Source organism: Aythya marila (assembly GCF_965140915.1).
Source record: "Aythya marila genome assembly, chromosome: 6".
Taxonomy (NCBI): Eukaryota; Metazoa; Chordata; class Aves; order Anseriformes; family Anatidae; genus Aythya; species Aythya marila.
The window spans coordinates 11,383,637-11,405,226 of NC_139047.1; the positions used below are offsets into that span (position 1 = coordinate 11,383,637).

At 42.8% G+C, this 21,590-nt stretch overlaps 1 protein-coding gene across 5 annotated transcripts in view; it reads right to left on the minus strand.

Moving 5' to 3' along the window:
* ADARB1 (adenosine deaminase RNA specific B1) overlaps window positions 1-21,590 on the minus strand; it is a 65,019-nt gene that overhangs the window by 38,670 nt on the left and 4,759 nt on the right. For 4 of the 5 annotated variants that reach the window (XM_082763379.1, XM_082763376.1, XM_082763378.1 and 1 more), the window contains exon 2: window positions 3,329-3,365. The gene's annotated coding sequence lies outside the window, so the exon portion shown is untranslated. Of the gene's footprint in view, window positions 1-3,328; window positions 3,366-14,825; window positions 14,914-21,590 lie in introns of those variants that run through there. The other variant, XM_082763377.1, reaches the window with a different exon arrangement.

Here is a 21,590-nt window from a genome sequence, read left to right on the forward strand (position 1 = left end):
AAAGGAAAAAACAAATCCCAATAGATGAAACAAAAATGGTATTAGAAGACAGTAAGAGGCAGAAAGCTGCAACTTCAGAGAAGTTCTGTATTTTGTAAAAAGTGCTTTACTTCCAAGCTTCAAAAGCTAAGGGAAATAAAAGATTGGAAGATCCCAAAGGATTCTGTTCAAAATATTTCTTTTGTTCTGTAAATCCAAGCAGAAAGAATTGAAGTTGCACTCAGTAACAAAGGTTCAAACCTCACTGGAAAACCTTTGCATGTTTTCATTTATAACCTGCACCCTAGCACTTGGTTTTGACAACACAGCACTAAAAAACACTACCTTTTTGCTCTGACCGCTTCTTACGCCTTCTTTTACAGCAACACCCAGCCATGCTGAGGGAAGTTCCCATGCTGAGAGCCCTGGGTAAAAGCGATGCCATGCAGTCCCCAGACAGCCCAGTCCCTCTCCCTCTCCTCTAAATATACAGTGATATTTCAGTGAGCAAGAGCCACAAGTCACCTCTGCCGACTACATGCGGTCTTCACCTGTGCCAGGTCCCTTCCTCGAGCAGAGCGCTGCAGAGGCAGGTGTCACAATTAACCCCTGGGGACAGCCTGCCAGTGAGAGGGGCGAGGACAGACCACAGCCTTCAGGTGACAGTATCAAAGACAACCTCATGAGTCTTCTTTCATCACTACCGGGTATGGAGATTTATTTTTGCTTATTTTACTACTAGAAAGAGGAGGGCAGTTCTTTGTCTTGGATCCAGCCTTACGTGTATTCTCAGAAACAGGGAGACGTAAGAAAGAAGTTGATGCACCCTCGCTGCATAAAACAAAGACGCCTTTCAGCATCCTTTATACTTGTTTCACACTTTCTTAGTTATTATATTATTTCATATATTGCCTAGAAACACACCAAATACATTTGTGAATAACACAAATCTACAAATCTCAAACAGGAATGTTTCAGTGACATTTTTCATACATTTTTTCTTAGCCCAGGTTTTGCTAACAGATGTACCAATGTCAACACTCACTGTGTCATTTTCCAGCCTTTTTACAAACAGAAAAGCAGCATGTGCCCTTATGTGATAATATGGTGCTATCCTGTTTCAATTTCATTGAAATTTTCCATTTCAATCCTGAAATAGAAACTTGACATGACTTCTGCAGGAAGCCTAAGTGCTGAGGGCTGCAAACTCTCACTTGATTCAGAGTTCAAGTTCTACTTCAGCATCGATGTCAATGGGCAGTTGCACTGATTGAAGAAATACTGCAAAGCCCATTCATGTTCAGTTTGCACAATTTAAACTGAACTTGCTGTGGTGAAACAAGCTGCCAACGCCATGGCTTGCTATCACGTGTTTACTGGATAAGAGCACAGGTGGAACTGGGTCTCATCACCATTTAAGACCAGTTTCCCAAAACAGCCTCCCTGGGACAATGAGGCCCAATCTTCCTTTACAGGAGGTCAAATGTCTTCTGGTTCCAGCATCTCTGCTCTTTTCTTTACTAAACACCATACACTTGGGCCCATAAAACAGAGAGAGGCGTGCTCTGGATTAATATAGCAACACTTTCTCCTTCATGTAAAAAACAGAAATAACTTCATTTAAAAGTGACAACAGTTTGGCATTGGGGCCTGGAATGCCACATCCCAACAGGTCTGCACGGTCATGGAGAAACTACGATTGCCATCAAGGAAACTAATATGAAGCCCACTGCTTCAATGCCAGCACAAGCACTGCCTGCACTTCAAAAAAGCACATTTCATCTGAACAGACATCATTTAAGCCTGAATGTAACAGTTTTGTACCTTGCTAATTAACAGTTTCGGGCCAAGTTTGACATTTCAGTTCACATTAGATGTGTGTGACAGGGAAAGGACATGATCTACATGTCCATGAAGGAGAAGCACCATTGATACACACAGGGAGAGAAAGGGGAAAAAAAAAAACTCCTCAGGAGAACGGGAATTGTACATTTCAGGAAATGTATTACCTGAAAAGTCTCCACGCACCAGCAAAAAAAAATACATCAGTGCAAGTCTCATTTACTTATAGATTTGCCACTATTATCAGCTTATATTCTTTGAAGAAATGTCTGCATGCAGTATTTTGTAAGCATTATTAGTGACTTTTCCCTACATGCATACATCATGTACACATGTCATGTATTTTTCAAGCACTAGGATGACATCATAGACCAACAGCAAGATTTCTTTCAGTTCGGTTCTGCAGCAAGAATAAATATAAACTAGCAGTAACCACTAGGATTTGCTACAGGTTAATTACAGCATGAGCATTTGCTCTTCACAGCTCCTGGCTGCACACCAGAAATTCCAAGCAGCTTTGACACAATATCCCTCAGAGCTTGCAGTTCAGGTCCTCAGATTATTAAATCTGCTCCAACAGCACCACCTACTGCTACACTACATACATAATTGATTTTACATCTAATATTCCATTGGCCAAGAAAGCCCAGAGCTCAGCTCAAAATTAGAAATATCTTATGATGTTTGCAGATTTATTTTGAAGCAAACTATTTTTGTACATCTATTTATTACGAAGTTTTGTTTTTAGCTATCATCAGCTATCCTTATGGGCTTTTCTTCAAGGGCTAAATCTTTCATTTTTTACATTATTTCTGAAAGATTCCTTAAATACCTATGAATGTCAGAAATGCATTTAAGACGTGCAAAATATCCAAGGAAAAAGTGGTAGCCATTCTGAGAATAAAACCCAGCAACTTAGACCTCTGATTAAGTAGCATATACATTTTTGTCATAATTTAGAAAATTATAGTTGCAGCTACCAATTAGCCCAATAGTTAATTGGAAAAGAGATCTAAAATAGTTTAAAAAGTCCCAAAGATCTTGATGCTACTAAAAAAAGTCAAGCAGGTATCGTGAGACTCGCTTACAGGATTAAGCCTGCTTGTAAACTTACCAGGCTCGCATACTGGATATATTTCTTCCTTTCACAGTTACAATCAGTTATCAAAATCAGATCAAATACTCAAAGAACTCTCAAGCCCTACATGTCAGCTTTTTATATTTATTTTATTAAGATGGACAGGATACAAATTTTTGGTCGAACAGGTAAATACTTTTTTGTAACATCAACTTGATATAGTTAGATATTTCTTAACAATATTTTCCTCTATTTTCAAATTGTTCTGATCCAATGTTCTAGAAATTGCTTATTGTACAAACTTTTTTTTTTTTTTTTTTTTAAGATTTGAACAACTGTCAATACATTCAGATGAATTATCTCTAATATGTATGCATTAGTCAGAGTACAAAGAATCTTGCGATGTATTTATAAATATGGTCTGCTTACCTTTTTAACTACTACAGACACATGCTGATTCTGCAACCTGCAAGGAAAAAAAAACACATATAGTATTTTTATCTTTCACAGATGGTAAGTCCTGACCTTAAAAGGGACAAATTTCTGTTTTGTGAAACTAAGCAGTACGTACTGCACATTAACGGTAATAAACAGTACATTGGTAGCAGAGCAAAATCCCTTGTAAACCCAGCAAAAGGAGGGGAATAAACTATTCTGGATATTCCTGGTTAGGGAAAAATAAAACAATAAGAAAAGACTGAAAATGCCTAGCATTTGAACCAAAACTGCAAAGCCCCTCAGCTAAAAGAACTGGAAACAAAAGGCTGATCTAGAATAAGAAAGATACAGGATAACAGGAAGGACTAACTCTGCAAGAAATTTTCCTTGATTTACACACACACACACACACAAACAACATTCCTGTTCAATCAGGAGCAGAATAATTTTGCTATTACAGATAAACTTCTAGTTATAAAAAATAAAAATAAAAATAAAAATAAAAATAAAAATAAAAATAAAAATAAAAATAAGTGAATTTAGCAATGTGAAGATACATTATTCTAAAATGATCCTGATGTTCAGCAAATTAAAGAAGTGATTTCCAAAGAAAGAAAGTATTTCAGTCAAGCAGTGACATCCTGTGAGAACACTTGCAGTTCAGTAGTTGTTCAAGGGGGCGGAATGGGACACACTTACAGTAGTGGATATATATTGTACCAGGTAAGAGATTTTGGTATTTGCACCTTGAAAAACAAAATTCCCTGCTATTACACTACCCACAAGAGGGTGCTGGCACTCTACAAAGTCTTTCACTAAGCAAACTTAAGTTATACAGCACACAAGCACAGCAATGGGCACAACAAACTTACAAACACATACATTAAATATTGAACTGCTTTGGTTCAGTTAGACAAGAAACAATATTTAAAGTTCCAATACTGGAAGACTGCAGTAATTCATTCTTTTTTTTTTTTTTTTTTCTCCTCCCAGAGACACTTTAGTTTCCCAACAGTGCATGGTGGCATTTCTCAGCAACACTACCAATCCAGAAACAACAATAATATTTTGGACTTACCATAAAGTACTAAAAATGTTTGGAAAGCTCAACTGGAGTCAGCTTCCCTGACTGTAACAGTCTATCCTCAAACACACCAAACTGTAAATCGCCATACTGTGGATACTGCACCTACATCTCCTTTAATATTTTCCCAACCTAACAGTCCACAACAAAAACTCTTTTATTCGGAACACCCAGAATATGCACTATAAACCATGAAATTCCATTATTTGGAGCAAATATCCACAGAAAATATAAATTCCTTAAGTTTTTGATAGTTCTCATTCTACATAAGCAGTGCTTTAAATAAAATTATAATTAAAGCTTTGACAAAACTACTAGCAATTTTTAACTAATGGTCAAATTTTTACAGTAGTGTGAACTGGAGTTGTTTGTCAAATCGTATTTTTTATGTGCCCTATCACCCCAGTTGGTAATTCCGTGAACTTCAAACACGCTGAACAAACACAATTCTTGAGAAGTAGGACTTGAAATTGGTTTATCCCTAAGTGCAAACAAATCTCCACAGGCATGACACATAAGAAACAGTTATACAGTACTTACACTACTAAAAAGCCTGGCAAAAATGAAAAAGAATTAACAAGTTTATTTTCTACCTCTGTGGCTAAATACAACAGCCCAAGTCCCTGTGAAAGGACAGCTGGTATGGCGGAATGGGCACTGCCAGCTTGCATCTCTCACCAGCAGATGGGGCTGGGTGGGCTGGACACTTTTGCCCCCCAAGAAGCAGCACTCATCTGCTCAATACCAGGAGAAAATGCTTTTTTTTTTTTTTTTATTATTATTTTTTTTTTTTTTAAATGCTGTTGTTAAAAACAACACTATACTTTAAACTCAAACAAGACACCATTTGAACCTGGGTTTTCAAAGCTGGTAGAGCCTTGTGCCCAGACACCTGCTCAGGGCTCTGGGTGCATTCACTCAGCAAAGGATGGCTCTGCTTTGAGGTTTTATGGCTCCCACAACAGTCAGCAGCAAAAAAGGCACCTGAAGGTCAGCAGCCAGTGCAGATCCTGCAGCCTTGCACAAACCCACCTCCGCTGGTAAGCACTGGGCTGGTGTGACAGAGCTTCACTGCTGCAGGACTGTAAGTAGTAGAGACCAGAAGAAGGAAAAAGAAGACTTGGAATACCTTAAACCAGTCAAACACACTAAATGGGAAAGAGAGGAAAATGCCCCTCAGTTATAAAAGCTGTGAGCAAACCTCTCATCTTCCACATTTCCTGCCTGGTGGCAGCTGGATACTTCAGGACTTGTTCAGGTCATAATGTGTTTCTCTGACATCTTTTGCAGGCAGAGCCTCATATTTGTGTGCCAGAAGGGCTCTTCTGAGCAGCATCTCTACACTGCTACTGCCCCAAAAGCACTAAACAAATTCTGAGTCCCTTACTAAGTCCCTTCTTAGTCAGGAAAAAGGCCCTGAAGACAGATGCTATCATCTGCTCCCTTCATGGAAACAAGATTGTCATTTTCATAGAAGTCTACCCTACTGTGACAGACAGCAGTAAAATACTTAGAAGAAACAGCCTAAGTAGAGCTCTTTTTCACCATGTAACTGGAATAACAACTAAAAAGCAAAGCAAATACAAATAAGGCTAGGCATAGCATTGAAGCAGCACTCGACACAGCTCTTTTTGGCTATCAAAACACTACTAACACCCAAGACTTGTGGTACTTTCTGTCGCGTTCAGCTTCTTGCAGATGAACAGGTTTTCAGAGAAACCACACAGACGAAAGAGCTAAGAAAAGTGCCTTACCCAGTTTGCATCCCCACCACCTCCTCCATCCAGTCAACCTCAATTTCAGTTATCACTACCGAACCCTCCAGTCACTGAAAACCGTACGAAAAGATAGAAATCAAGAGACTTCCAAACAGCTTCATGTCTAAAACAAAGAAGACCTAGTGGGTTTACTCACAGAAGAGTTAGGAGACATACCCAATACAATTTCCCCCAGTGCAAAGAATATTTGAAACTCATTTGAAGAACACACCATGCTGGGGATTTATGATTTTTTACAGCTCTGCTGAAAATGTTTCAAGGCTTTATCCACACAATAAGAATCAAATCGGAGGTCTGATAACTGCACCTCACATCTGTGAAACACCTCTAACTGCCAGGCCTATCACAATTTCCTTAGCGGAGAGGTACTGAGCAGCACCTCCAGCTAAAACTCTGAGCTCTTTGCTGGTCAATAGATAGTCCTACGTCTTTGATAAAAGAGAAAGAATTTATGACTCTTCTTAAGCAAAAAGATCTCCTTCCTCGAGGGCAATTAAGGACTACCTGGCTGAGTACACATAAGAGTTCCTGCAACTCCAGTGCAACCACTACCAGCAATTAGTGCCCCCTCCTTAGCTCATTTGCTGTAAGATGAAACCCTGTTGATGCACCTGTGTTAAGTTTCAGCGCTGCTGACTTTCACACTGAGCTCTCTCTCCATTTGCTCAGCTGAAGGGTAAGTGGAGAACAGGTGGCACAGGAGAACACCAAGAGGATGCACTCAGGTAACCCTCAAAGAACAGCACTGCACGGTACGAAACACAGCTCTGCCATTTAGAGAAAGACATGAAGTGCCTCTCACCATGCTGGATGCATCTAAGTGAAAAAAAGGTAAAAATGGTTCCTGCTGCCAGGCCAGCCTAGTTTCCCCATCAGTTTATCTAACCTCGTTAGCGCTGCTAGTTGTTCAGCTCAGATTTCTTGGTGAAGGTGAGTTTTTTGACCACAGAAGGTGCCAGGATGGCCCCTGACACAAGGAGAAGGCCGTGCATGGAGCGGTGCCCCTAGTACAGCTGGGTAAGCTGCTTGAAGAGCTTGTTCTTCCTTCCAGGGCAGCGGAGACCTGTGAAACTGGAAGATGAGCGACCTGTACTTCACACAGAAAATAGCTTCTGTTAACTTTTGTGTCAAAAAAGTACAACTGCAAAGGAGCACAGAGAGACAAGCTCAAATTAAACACAAAATTACAGGCTGAGGGAAAGGGACAGCCTGTACAGGCCCCTCCATGGGGAGCCCCAGGGTCAGGTGTGACGTACATCAGAGAAGCCAAAGGGAATGGCAATCTTACGCTGTGCACATGCACTAAACATTCATATTCCACTCCAGTAACTTAAAAATAATTTTATGCTGTATTTTAACTTTGCAAAATAGTAGAAGAGCAAATTCAGCTCTGCATCGTTTTGTGGAAGAAAAAGGATGGTCAATTACATAGATCTCTTGAATACCCTTGCACAAAGGGCAGGGGACTCTTACCTCCAGAAAACAAACAAACAAACAAACAAAAAAAACACTAATTGTAAGAACCACTCAAACGCAAGGTGAATGTCAGGAGGCACCCACCACCGGCTAAATGAACAAACAGGACAAAAAGCACTGGTACCAATCTCTAAGTATTTACTTTCCTATTTGAAAAGCACAGGTAAGCTGCACAGCATCTCAACTGCACACTTTCACATGAAAAAAAAAAAAAAAAAATCACGGGTATGTTAAATCTGGCATCACCTGTTCTCAAATTTTAACGTTGGTTCAGGACACAGCACTGCTTAGAGGCAGAAAGCAAGCCGTACTCCTCAGCTAATTTTTGCTCAGTTTCCATCCTGACTCAAGTTGTGTCAAAAAGTTTCTCACAGAGAGGTCAAAAAATAAATTCAAAGGATGATACATTTTTCATGCGGACACAAACATTGTTTCTAAACTATCTAGTTTACACCCTTCTTAGCACCACAGGAGCTAGTCTATTAAAATGGACTTACACCAGCCTTTCAACACCCGATTAAGGCAAACAAGAAACCTTTATTCCCTCCTGAGCTGTTCAGGCATTCCTCCGCTTGGGCACAGGCAAGTGCCAGGACACAGGAGCTGCTAAGCAAATGCAGCTGACTGGGATTGTTCATCTGTCGATTTCTAGAATTTGTCCCTCAGGGCATTTTTAAACAGCATTTTCTTCTTCAGCTAGGAATAAATAAGGAACCTTTCCCACTTCAAACTGTCATCACCAGTTTCCAAAGGGAGGTATAACAGAGCATGCCTCCAGTTTGGGACACATTGTGAATAACCAGGGCTTTGGTCCCACTCTTCATCTTCTCCCACTGTTCCCAGGAAAGATGTTTTCGTGGCAGATTTTGCTACTATAGCATTAGCCTGGAATTAAAGATGTGATGTGTTTTTTCATAAACCGATTGGCCAAGAATCTGACTTGCTACACACACAGTTCAATAACACAGCTACAAAACTGGATTTACCTCTGCAAATGCTTTTTCCATCAAAAAGCATTTGACATCTATGATGATACCCTACCTTAATTTATCAAACAGAATTAATGAAATAATACTCCATATCCAAACTGCAACCATATACCCCTTTTAAATTGCTCATTTAAAAATCTAAAATAGATTAGGAAAGGCTAGCAACCACTCATCATCAGAAAAACATACTGTTTAGGAAAAAGTACAGTTTATGCACATAACAAAGCTGAAAGTAAAAAATACAGTGTTCCATTGTGTAATAGCTATCTGCTCTAGCACTATGCTCTTTTACATGTATATACATATATATTTATATATATTTTGCAGTCCTGTCAAATGCATCTGCTTCCCTTGGCATAAAACCTTCTTTTTTATTTGGGGTGGTGGCATATGCAGAAAAAGCATCAGCTTGCAATACGCTGAAATGAAAAGCTTTAAAAATTCTACAGCTATTACACAACAGGAATTGTGTTAGCAGCCGCCGGAACAAAAAGGATGCTTCTCCATGAAACAATATCCAAGCCATCAAGTATGACTGCTTTTGCTGCAGGTACCAAACAGGATTATGTTCAGCATTTATTCTGGAACACCCAAAGATCCTAAACTGTTCTTGCAAAACTACAGATGCAGATTATTTTTGCAACCATTCTCTCACCAAAAAATGGTTTCACATATTCACAGAACATCAGTAAGGAACTTTTCTTTTCTTAGTTTTGTGATTCCCTACACTTTAAAACTTATAATGTGTTGATGTATTAGTTAATTCCTAACTCCTTAATATAAAATTTCAGTTTCCAAAGTTACATTATTTCAAAATCAAAGATTTTAATGCTATCCCTACTTTCTACAGGAACACATCCTATTTATAAGAACGGCTACCTCAGAAAAGAATGCAACCAAGGCCATAGGAATTATTCATGTGTGCAAAACATCTTCAAGGAAATCTAGGTCTTAATCTTTTTTTTTTTTTTTTTTTTTTTTTGTGATTTCACCACAGCTAATGTTTAAACATTGACATTACTTGTTTAGCTGTTTTAAACATTAGTCAAACTGAAACAGTACAATAGGACAATCTCAAGACTAAGCAGCAAATTTGGAAATACAAAGGAATTTAAAAAATCAATCAAAAATAATTTCTCTCTTCCTATCAGCACCTTGGAGATAACAGCTACAAGAAAACATTACTCCAGACTAGACTGAGAACAACTTAGGCTAGAGGACAAGCAGGGTTGGGACAACCCACCCATCCCTGGTGCACCAACTCATTCCGGTGCTGGAAGAAACTCCATCAGGACGTGGACGTTCCTTAACCAACAGAGAAAGGTGACAGAAGTTGCTGTCCCTGCTACAGTGAGTGCCTGGGGTTTCTGCTTAATGCAGCCTGAAAAAAAGAAAAAAAAGGTACAAAACCTCTTGAATTCTTGTATTACAAATTTTTGACACACAGTAGAGGAGCACAAATCATTCATCACTTGAACAACATTTGTATCTTTAGGACTTCAGAACAAGACAGAAGGATTTTTGTTCTTTCTTCCTCCAAAAGTTAAAGAGAGGATAAAAATGCCTCAGAAATCAACGTTTAGAGAAAGGATGCAAAATATTCATCACTTAGTTTAACAGTGTTCAAAAGTACCAGATTACATCTCGCACTGAGGATGCATGAACATTTTCCCTGGCCCCTGACCCAAGAGACCAGGAAGCTAACTGCGGGAAGTCAGTCCCTGCAGGATCCACAGTAAGTTTACTGCCACAAAGTTTGCTAGTCACAAAGGTACATTTCTCCTTTCCACTGTGTTCTGGGTGCTTCAGGACTGCTGTAACAATATATCTTATTCACAGGCTCCTGCTTTTAAATGCAGACCACAATGGCCTTTTGCTGTACTGAAAGGGAGGTTTCATGTAAAGATCGGGCCTTTGATAAAGCTGGAGAATTAACCATTTACAAAACACTAGCTTAAAATATGTTTTTAAACAATTTCTTATTTCCCCTTCCACTTTAATTCATGACTAAGGACTGGTGGTCCTCCAGTCCTTTGTGCTGGGAACAGACAGTGGAGATCTGACCACAGAGGTGTATGGTTTCTCCCAAAATGGTGTTCCCACATTTGCCCCACATCTTTACTGTCTGGCAGAAAAGCAAACCACTACCATCAGCTCCTTCCAGTGCTGCTTGCTCTCAAATGCCATTGCAAAGCATGCCATGTATGAGACAGCTGCTGGGAGAACTGGGAGACAGACCATGGACAGCTGGGGCTGGCTGGCTGGAGGCACCTGGTAATGAGGCACAATGGGCTGGGAGCTCCCAAGACATTTCCGCAGCTTGAGGAACAAACACTACTTACTGCTGATTTAAAAGCAGAGCATCAACAGGGTTACCCACCTACACCTGAGAGAGGATGAAAAAACCCCTCCTCGTGTCAAGATCCAAAGAGCACAGGTGTACCCTCCCCTCAAACAACTGCAGCAAAGACATCTTACACAGCCCAATCCAAGAATTTAATTGATTTTTCCAGAGAGAAGATTCGAACACAACTTGATCGAAGTTTACAATGCCTATATGAAGATAAATCAGCAGAACAGGGTGCTGCAGCTTCAGCAAAAGCTGTATACCAATATAAAATATAGAAGGTGGAAAGCAGGTTATTTACCTGCAGTGGGTTTACGTGGCAAGGATTTGGTAGGGGGGGGCTGCAGGGGTGGCCTCGGTGAGAAGAGTCCAGAAGCTGCCCCATGTTGGATAAGGGCCAGCCTCAGCCAACTCCAAAGGGACCCGCCACTGCCAAACCAATAAGCGATATTGAGTGTGCCTCTGTGAGAACAGATTTAAGAAAGAATTAAAAAACTGCTGCACAACAGCAGCTGGGAGAGAAAGGAGTGAGAAACGACATTGCATACCCCAGGGTCAGTGCAGCAGGAGGGCAGGAGGTGCTGCAGGCAGGCAGCAGCAGTTCCCCTGCGGGCTGTGCAGGGAGAGGCCCCTGGTGGAGCAGGCTGTCCCCCTGCAGCCCATGGGTCCCACATGGAGCCGATCTCCACGCTGCAGCCCCCCCATGGGTGGAGGAGCCCCCGGTGGAGCAGGTGGATGTGGCCTGGAGGAGGCTGCGGCCCATGGAGAGCCCCCGCAGGAGCAGGCCCCGGGCCAGAGCTGCTGACTGTGGGGGACCCGTGCTGGAGCACTTTGCTCCTGATGGATGGACCCCATGGTACGGACCTGTATCTGGAGGAGGTCTTGAAGAGCTGCTGCCTGTGGGCAGCCCCTGCAGGATCAGTTTGGGAAGGACGGCATCCCATGGGAGGGACCCCACGGGGAGCTGGGGCAGAGAGGAACCGTGAAGGAGCGGCAGAGATGAAGCGTTAGGGACTGATCCCAGCCCCCATTCCCTGTTCCTCAGCACTGCTCAGGGGGAGGACTTGGAGAGGGTGGATGGGGAGAAGGTATTTTTAGTTTCTCTCTGCTCTAGCTTGTTAGTAATAGGTAATAAATGACATTAATCTCCCTATTCTGAGTCTGTTTTGCCCATGACAATAATTGTTGAGCGATCTCCCTGTCCTTAGCTCAACTCTTGAGACTTTTCCATCATATTTTCTCCCTTTTCTTTGACAGGGTGTGAGAGAATGATTGTTTGTGAGTTCAGCTGCCCAGTAAGGTAAAGTATCTGTAGTATTTTGGTGGTTTTATCTGCACACATTTTGGGCTTAGCCTTTGATATTCATCACAATGCCAACCATTCTCTCATGCACTTTCCCCCACTGCATCTGTTGAAAATAAAAGCCAGGAAGCATAAAGCCAGGAACAGAAAAAATCTGGATTGCAGTCATGTCCCAAAAGCCTGGGCACCCAACAACAGCAGTGAGCACTCTGCCATCACAGCCATCTCTCCCCCCTCCAGCAGACAAGCTGCGGTCACCGCTGGCACAGAATGCGTGTAGCGAGCACCCAGCCTCTGGAGGCATGTGGTGTGCGTTATTTTTAGATTTCTTTTTAAAATAAGTGTTATGCCTTTAATGTGAGAACACTTCAGCGCTCTTTAATCTTTGGGCTTTAACGTGCATATTACAATAACTCTAGACTGCAGAGGGAAGCGAAAAAAACGTACACGAAATGTTCCTGAATCACACTATTTTACTGAACAAAGGATTGGGGCGTGATTAGCTGGAAATTATGTTTCCGGGTCAATTGTTCTTTCACTGCTTCTCTACTTATGCATAGACTGCTTTTGTGTTTTGTGCGCAGCTAGGGATCCTGGGGACTGACAGAGTGAAAAGAGGCAAGCTGAGCAGCCAAGGAACTGGAAAACCAGTGGAGCTTCAGCCCCTTTTGTGACTGGCGATGGAGCATGACTGACCCACAAGCAGGGACCTACCTGCAGGCACCCAGTGGTCCTGTTGATGCCCCACAACGTGAGCTGGGGCAGTGGCAGGCAGGAAAGGGAGGGGGGTGCCATGTGAACTGCCTCACAACTGCTGGAAACTAAGAAACCAGCGCCTGGATTTTAAAATGTGTTGTCTACAAATATGAGTAGATTCCAAGAACTTCGAGCTAACTTTTGAGAAGCCTCAACTTCCTTCTCTCCTCTGAGCGTTGGAAGCATTCTTTGGGATCTGTTGGCTACAGCTGGCAAGCCGTCTCTAAGACAAGACTGACTCAAACTGTCCTTTCTAAAGCAGCTTCTTGCAGTACTCAGTATTAAATATCTATATGCAAAATAAAAAAAAAAAAGTTATGGTGTAAAATCTGATTTGAATCACCACACCGTTGTGTGGGCAGAGTGTTTGCCATCACACAGCATTAGACATTTTACAGGCACGTTGTGCAGATATGACACTTACCACTTTCTCCTTAGTCAAGAAATTGCAATACATCCAAGTCTGACAAAATCAGCACGTGAAACACTTGGGAGAGGCCAGGCAGGGCAGGGAGTGGAGCAAGGGAGAGGGAGAATGATGGCATGAGAGAGACAGCACAATGCCACGTCTGGAGCAGACCCTCCTGGGCTTGCACTGCTCACATACAGAGAGGTTTTGATAAGACTTGTGTATAATGGTTCTTAAGCAGAAACCACAGCAAAGGGCAACAAGACCAGAATTTTTATTAAGAGACTCAAGACTATAGAAAACAATTTTGATATCCTACCCCATCAGCTGTGTTACTTTAAATGAGATCCTAACCAGCTTCCCCTTAACAATTCACTGCTTTTGTTGGTGTGATTTCATGTATTTCTCCTCTTTCCTTAAATAGAAAAGGCAGAAATACAATGTACAAATCCCTTTTTCCACTGAATCTAGTAGCAGTCAGTAGATAATTCATGCTAATTTTCAAAGTCTTTTTATTTTGAATTCAGATAAAATTTGATAATTTTGCAGATATTAAATCATTTCTTCCTGAGTATGAAAAATTGCTTCTGATCACCAAAGGAAATTAGGTTAATGAGGGCAGAAATACTTATGCCTACTTTACCTACTAACTAAATCATGCAGAGTGGCCCCAAAGAGCAAGGCAAATCTGAAACAACATATATTTAAGTGGGGAAGAATCAGGCAGAGTCCCAGACAGAGTAAAATTTTTCTTAACTTCTGTGCACTTGAAAAGTTCCATCAAAAAATAACATTTTAAATACCAGTGGCTGAAAAAACTTGGTTAAAGTAACGTAGCCTTCAGCAGAAACACAGACGTTCAAAATGCAGCAAATGGAAATAATTCACTTCACTGGTCTACATGCAACACAAAACGCTTCTCCCTGCTTATGCCCCCCAGCCCCTGTGTCTGGGGGTTGATGCCTGGCGCTGGGTTGTTTCCCAGAGCATGGGAATTCACACACTGCCTGTGCTTTTTCCCAGTATTGGCCCAGCCTGCTCGGCTCTGCCTGGCCGTGACACCTGCTGTAGCTGCTCACCGCAGCTGCACTCCAGCCGCATGGCCTTCAGGTTTCTACTGCAAACTGCCAATATCCAGGTTAATCCTGCAAAACCAGAGGGAAACGTGAAATGCAGTGCTTAACATTGTGTGCAGAGCTCAGCACATACCCAAGTTACAATTCCTGGCTGCCAGACTCGGTGCCTAAAATACATTTGCTCAGCAAAAACACTGAATATTGCTTTCAGATTTTTTCAAAACATTGAAACAGCAAAATGACAGGACACGAAGGTAAGTATTTACTCACAGGAGCTGGGTGATCTGCTTCTCTCAAATATTAATCTCTCATAACCGAGCTTTGACTCTGCCCTTCATGAACAGAGAAGATGCTACTTGTTCTCTCGTTCAACATCATTACTGCAGGTCAGCATAAATGTCACAGTAAGCATCACAGGCAGGGATCTCCCAGACTGTCCCATCTGAGCTCTGCAATACAGCAAGCAATACAGCAAGGATGTGCTGCCTCTTCAGAGAGGTTTCATCAGGATAAGCTTAAAATACCTGGGGCTCTATGATGCTCCTTCAGATGAGACCAAGGCCACACCTCACCTCCCCAAATCTTCACTGCAGTCACAGCTCAAAACCTTTCCTTTTCCACTGTATATTGGTTCCCAGCTAGTTAAACTTTCAGCTCTCACATCAAAAGCTGCCCCCTTCCATTTATTTTTCTTTGGGGCAGTTTCTCCACACTTTGAGGATTTATAGACAACAATCCTTTCCGAATTCATTGGTTTTCCTTCAGAGCTGGGGCTTATGAGTTATTTTAATGGTGGTTGCTCAAAAAACTACATTTGTGTAGAAACAAAGCCCTTCGTGAGCAGCAGCACAAATACAAGCTTCAGAGGTCTGTATTCCCCAGGGGACCTTAGGGGGCAGCAGCTCAAACAGTGAAGAAGGACCAGGATATTTCTAAGGACAGGGGTCATTTCTCAGGACTGAGGTTCAGCATTTTTAAGGATGTGCTTGCAGCCACCTGAGATCTGCAGTGACTCCAGAAACAATGAATTGGGGCCTGGGTAATTTACAGTGAAAGGACTATGCTGCCAAAAAGCACAGCCCATCCTGCCAACTGTTTGAGCAGTGTTGGGCCCATGCCTTATTGCATGTAGGACCCACGTTTATCTGGAAATACCTGTTGTTGAAAAGCAAATACAGTAAGATAACCTGCACAGTATAATTTTATAAAACAAATTGTGTCCTCAAAGAAGAAGCTGTGCATTATCATTTACTAGATATTTTGAGTGTTATCAGTGGAGCACTGGTTAGAAGCAGGCATACTGACCTATCTAGATTTTCTAATGTTTTTCCTTGTAATCAAGCAGGATAGAGATTTAGAGTTAATAACTTGCATTGATAAAAATAAATCAATATGGTATTTGATATAACACCGTAATCATTAACTAGTTCTGCAGAGACAATGGTGACTTCCAGAACAAAGGTGCTTTACGGAGAGGGGAGAGTCAAGCCAAAGGGTTTTTTGTGTTGAGAAAACTTACTAATGCGGTTCCTCAAAATGCAGATTTTCCAAATGCAACTGGAGAAGGCCCTGAGCAGCTCAACCCAACTTTGATGTTATCCCAGCTTTGTGCAGGAGGTTGAACAAGTGACTTCCAAAGGTCTCTCCCAAAACCATTTTCTGTGGTTGCATTGGAACCTATACGACCAGACCTTTGTCATAAACTGGTGGTTCAGAACCAGAACAGACTGGAAAGAAAGTGTTGGCGTACTGACCAGCTGTGTTAGACAGTGTGCTGGTCCTCCTACTGACACAGAAAGGGAACAGAAGCACTGGATACAGCAAGAGAGTTATTTCTGTCAGGAACTTGCCATTGCATAAGGCATAGCAAAATCTTACATGGAACGCTGCACATCTTTCCATTTCATGCAAATCGGTATCATTGCAAAGCAGAAGGCAAATAGGGAAGGAATACAGGGTAATACGTGGTGCAGTGAGGCTGAGGGAAGTGACCCAAGAGTCCAGCAGAACAAACCAGAATGACTGTGCCAAATGCAGCAGAGAAGGAAAAAAAGGAAAGCGATTACCTGACCTGTAGCAGAGAGGTACAGAACTAAACGAGGCTTTCTGTAAGACGGCAAGAAATAATCAATGCTTTTCAGGTAGAACTGATATGGGCAGCAGATGACAGCACAGCAAGGCTACACTATATGAGCCAGGAGCGCCTTTATCTTCCCAAAGCCTTTCTGAAAGCATTTTTGCATGTCTGCTCCACTTCGGCCAAAGCCACAGACACATCTTGTACCACCACGACCTCCCTGCTCCATCTCTGCCACTTCCCAGACATCTGCTAGCACACAGCAGGTCTAACGATCACCCCATCACAGCTCCCCAGGAACAGCAGCAGATTTACAGAGGGACAAGCACTGCTTGGACAACGTTACATCTGCTCCTGAAACAGGGTGGAAATCTCCCATCCCCCTGGCTCACAGGCAACCCCTGACATACCAACACCAGTGAGCAAATGAGACAAAAGTGCTTCAGGTTTACTACAACAGAACTACGGAGAGGAAGATAAAGTTGATGCAACCAAGGTAACAAAGCAAGCTCAGACACAGAAACAAGGAATACAGCAGTTCACAGGTGCTGAAACCACACTGTTGAGAAGGACTTAGATTATGCACCTATGGGGACCTCTTACTGTATCTACATTAATTTTAGACTCGTTTTTATTCTGGTTCTAATAAAAACTTGTACCTATGCATGCATTTCATACATACGCATACACTGCATGCATTTTCACTGAAGTAGGGAGGAATCTATTTGTTTAGAAGTTTAGGCAGCTAACTGTTCTCTGAAGGATAACCTAAACAATGTGAGCAATCACTGGACAAGACACCAGGACTTCATCTCTGAGGGTCAAAAACTTCAGGTGAGGATGCCAGCAGTCTCCTAACACAGGTACAGAAGTCATCTATTCCAATTATCCCGCCCCATACACATTAAGCTAGTATTTGCTACCAACACTTCCACATACGAACTGTGTACGCCTGAAATCCAGCTGCAGCACCAGGCGTCTGTATGCACCGCAAGTGTCAGTGGATGTAAAAATATGTACACGCTCACTTTCCTGGAATTCTGTCCATCTAGGGGTACTGCTGCTTTCAAGCCACTCGGAGGGCTCTGCTGTTCGCATGGTTCACAGAACAGCCACCACAGCTCCGTATCAGAGGGACCCATACGGGTCTCAGAACCCTCACCAACCCGACCCAACACTCTACAAGTGAAAAAAAAGAAGGCTAGGGGATTAGTTAGGACATGCCAAATGATGACTATGGCTCAACAGCCAGAGCAGCCCGGCCTGTACAGTGACAGTGAAGTATTCCATTTGTAACCATCCTCTCACCTCTTGCCAGGATACCCTGCTGCCTAGCTGTTCTTCTGGGTCTCCTGATGAGAGAAAGTCTGCAACTAAACACAGTGTTAGTGTTTTCTGCCTCTTCCCAAACAAAGGGACTACACTGCCCTGATTAATATGACCATTCTCTACTTTATGCCCTATTTGGGCTACACCAGAGCACTGAACCTAGGCAAGAAACCACCAGAAGGCAGGTATGCAAGCAAGGGAGCAGCAGCAACAAAGCCAAAACCTTGGCTACTGTCAAGGAACTATGTTATACCAAAGGCTACCAGGGGAACAATTCTTTTCCTGCTTTCTGCCATTGCACTATAAAAGCTATGGCCATCAAAATATTGTCTTTCTTTTTCCTTTATAATTCAAAGCAGCCTGTTCCATCCATGCTGTCCTATAGATCGGATGACTCTCTGGCAAGAGAGTAACAGTCAATAGCCACATTCCTCAAATGCAACAGAGCTCTTATTGCAAGATTTCAACATTGTATTTCCAAGTCTCTTCCACAATCACTCGATGCAATCACGAAGAGCTATTTAGAAAATGTCCTCAAGCACATCACGAAAGCTTGCTTACGACCAGAAAGCCCACTTGCTTTTAAAGTAAATTTCTTCAACAGGTTAGGGTGCAAGGCAGAGATTGAAGCTGCAATAGGCTTGTGCCTTGTGCCTACAGAGCCAGCAGGGACACCGATGCTGAGAGAGGCTGCAAACATGCCTAACAAGGACAGCAGAACAGGCCTCACGAGTATCGTGGGCATACATCAATTCATTTTAGACGTCCTGTACACCAAAGCTGTCAGAGTACACGGCGTGCTACCTGAACACAGTGACCACCCGGTGCACCCTCAGCGCGCCAGGATTAACAAGCAGCCTGCGCACGAGGCAGGCTGGCTGCTGCTCCCCTCGGAAGGCTCTCTTCTGCTGCAGCATGGCAGAAGGTGAGACCCAGCCAGACCCTGCCCTGCAGCTGCCGGGCCCAGTGGCACCACGGAGAGCACCAAAGCCCAGGGAATCATTTTGCTTCCAGGCAAGTTCATTCACACATCTTATTAACGGTGAACTCGGTTGCTTTATCTACTGTGGAGAAGCGGGAGGAAAAGCATGTAAGAAGATTAGGTTAATACTATATTTAAGCATATGTAAGGACAGTGAATGAAATACTGATTATGCACTCACTCAATTCAAAAAAAAAAAAAAAAAAAAGCAAAAAAAAACTCACTTTCTAATAATAGTTCCAGGGGATAAGAGGAGAGAAACCAGGCTGCACCAGAAAAACAGACACAGCCACAGCAGTACTCACACCCATCAGCACTGGAGCCTACGGAAATCAACTTTGGCACAACAGGACAACCTACCCAAAGGCTTGCAGGTCATCGCTCCCTGCGCACAGACACTGCGGTACATTCTGGGAGGATTTTCCAACTTTTTATCATTGTGGACAAACGTATAGCTAGGTTTCATGAAACTTCCCAGATTTCCGCAAGGAGACTCAAACATGGGGGCAATGCCAACTTCACACAGACAGCTCTTGACTTCACAGAACTGGAAGGACGCGTTGGTCCTCATGCAATGCCAGAGGGAGACTCGAGCGCTTGCCCTGCCACGAATCCGAGCACTGAAAGCTTGGAGGGCAGGCTGCGGGGTTAAGAGAGGATTTTCTACACTTTCTTGAAGGCGCTTTAGCCTGTGAGACTTTGACCCTTTGACTGTACTTTGTCAGAAGCTCACACCAGCCCTGGAACTAGACCCCCACGCTTTCGCTGGCGTCAGCTGTACTTGCTGGCTTCGCACCCTCCAGAGCTGCTAACTCAGCAAGCGGTCCCAGTTTAGCTTCTGGTTAATCAAAGGCTGAACTAGCGATGGAGGCACAATCCCATCACAAACTTGCAGGTGGCAAGACGTGTCCCCAGAGCTCATCCTCGTGTTTTCTGGCACCTAATGGGAGTCCACACTCACTGCTCCTCTGTGAGGACCAAAGCACAACAGGCAGAGACAGCCAGGGGTTGCCACAGGCAGCAGACTCCTGATTGCAGTTAAGATGCTAACATGCACCTCCAAAACACGACTGCCAGAATCCCTGTTTCTAGTTAAGCATTAATTTCCAGCTACTCTTTGTTATCAAAACACGGTATCACACTACATCAAACTACAGAACACTGCTTGGCATCGGTGAGTGGCAGAAGATAAAAAGCATCTGTAAAAATACTACTCCAGGAATGTCTGTATGATACATATTAAATCCCAGGAAAGCACATCTGCTTTCAGCACTTGAGTGATGACTTCACTGGCTGTAAGAGTGCTTCTAACCAAGAGAGAGGCTGCAACTTGAGAGCAGACACCAAAGCGAATTCTTCTGGGAAAATGGGGCTGTAGTGCCACACGGCACCTCTGGGAACTCTGGCGAGGAAAAAAAATGGGAATGCATTATAGCCGATCTGGAAAACATGACTCCTTGGTTTATTGGGGAAGATGACCTTAACTCAGGGCAGACACGTGGCCTCCCTTGTGGCTCCACACCTGCCACACAGCACCCAGATTTTGTGCCGGCAATTAGTCCCAAGGGGCTGAACACCTCCCTGGATCAGTGTCCAAAGGGGACATTCAACCAGCTCCGATGCTTAGGTTACAAAAGCTATTCTTTGTGTATAACGCAAATTCGTGTATAATACAAATTTGTCCTCATTTGTGTGATGAAAAAAAAGGCATGCTCATACGGATTAATAAGCTATCATGAACATGATCTCTTCTGAAATAAAACACACTGCTGAATTCCCATCATGCAAAAGCACCTAAAACACGTACACTGCAAAGCTGACCAAAGGCTACCAGGACTTAAAAAAAAAAAAAAAAAAAAAAAAAAAAGTAATTGGGACAAATACTTGACAAACCAGAAGTTCTCCTCCTCCTTCTTTGGTCTCTCGATGTGAACTACGTGTGTCAGGAGCAAGCTTTATAACCCGGGCAGCAAAGCAGGGTAATCAGGCAGGCTCCCCCCACAAGCTAGCTTCATTACAAGTTTCTCACAGACAGAGCACAGTTCGGCCACCTAACATCCAACTGTGCATGCTCATACCTCTCATTTTTCAGTTACGTAAATACAGCAGTACTGGTCCTCTATCTTTAAACATGAAAAATATGGGAAGTTTAAGAACAAACACAGCGTTGAAAGGTGTTATCTTAGCCTGTTTTCCATCAGCATACATTTTTCCTTCCCATCCTCATAATAGGATCCAGGGTGGGCCAGGCCCAGGCTCCCCCCAGCCCATTGTCAGGGGCCGCCCTCTCCCCTCGGCAGCCACTGCAGTTACAGGGCAAGTCTGCGGAGTCATCTTCCTTCACTCTCCTACTGCTCAGCAGGATCTCCCGAGTTACAGTCCATACCTTGACGTTTATACTGTCCCCAGCTGGATTCTTCTACCAGGGCCGTCCACACTTGTGCAAAATGTTATTGAGAAAAAATAGGGCTGCTCCTGCCTTTGAATTAAAGATTCTACTGTGCTCTTACTGGGATTCACATGAAGACTTCTTTTTTTTAATTACTCAGTGACTGTGCTCAATATTTGAGCTGAAAAATAAAAAATCATTTTGATTCAGAATGGACTTAGTAAACAATTTGTTGTTTAATACAGTCTCCACCAAAGA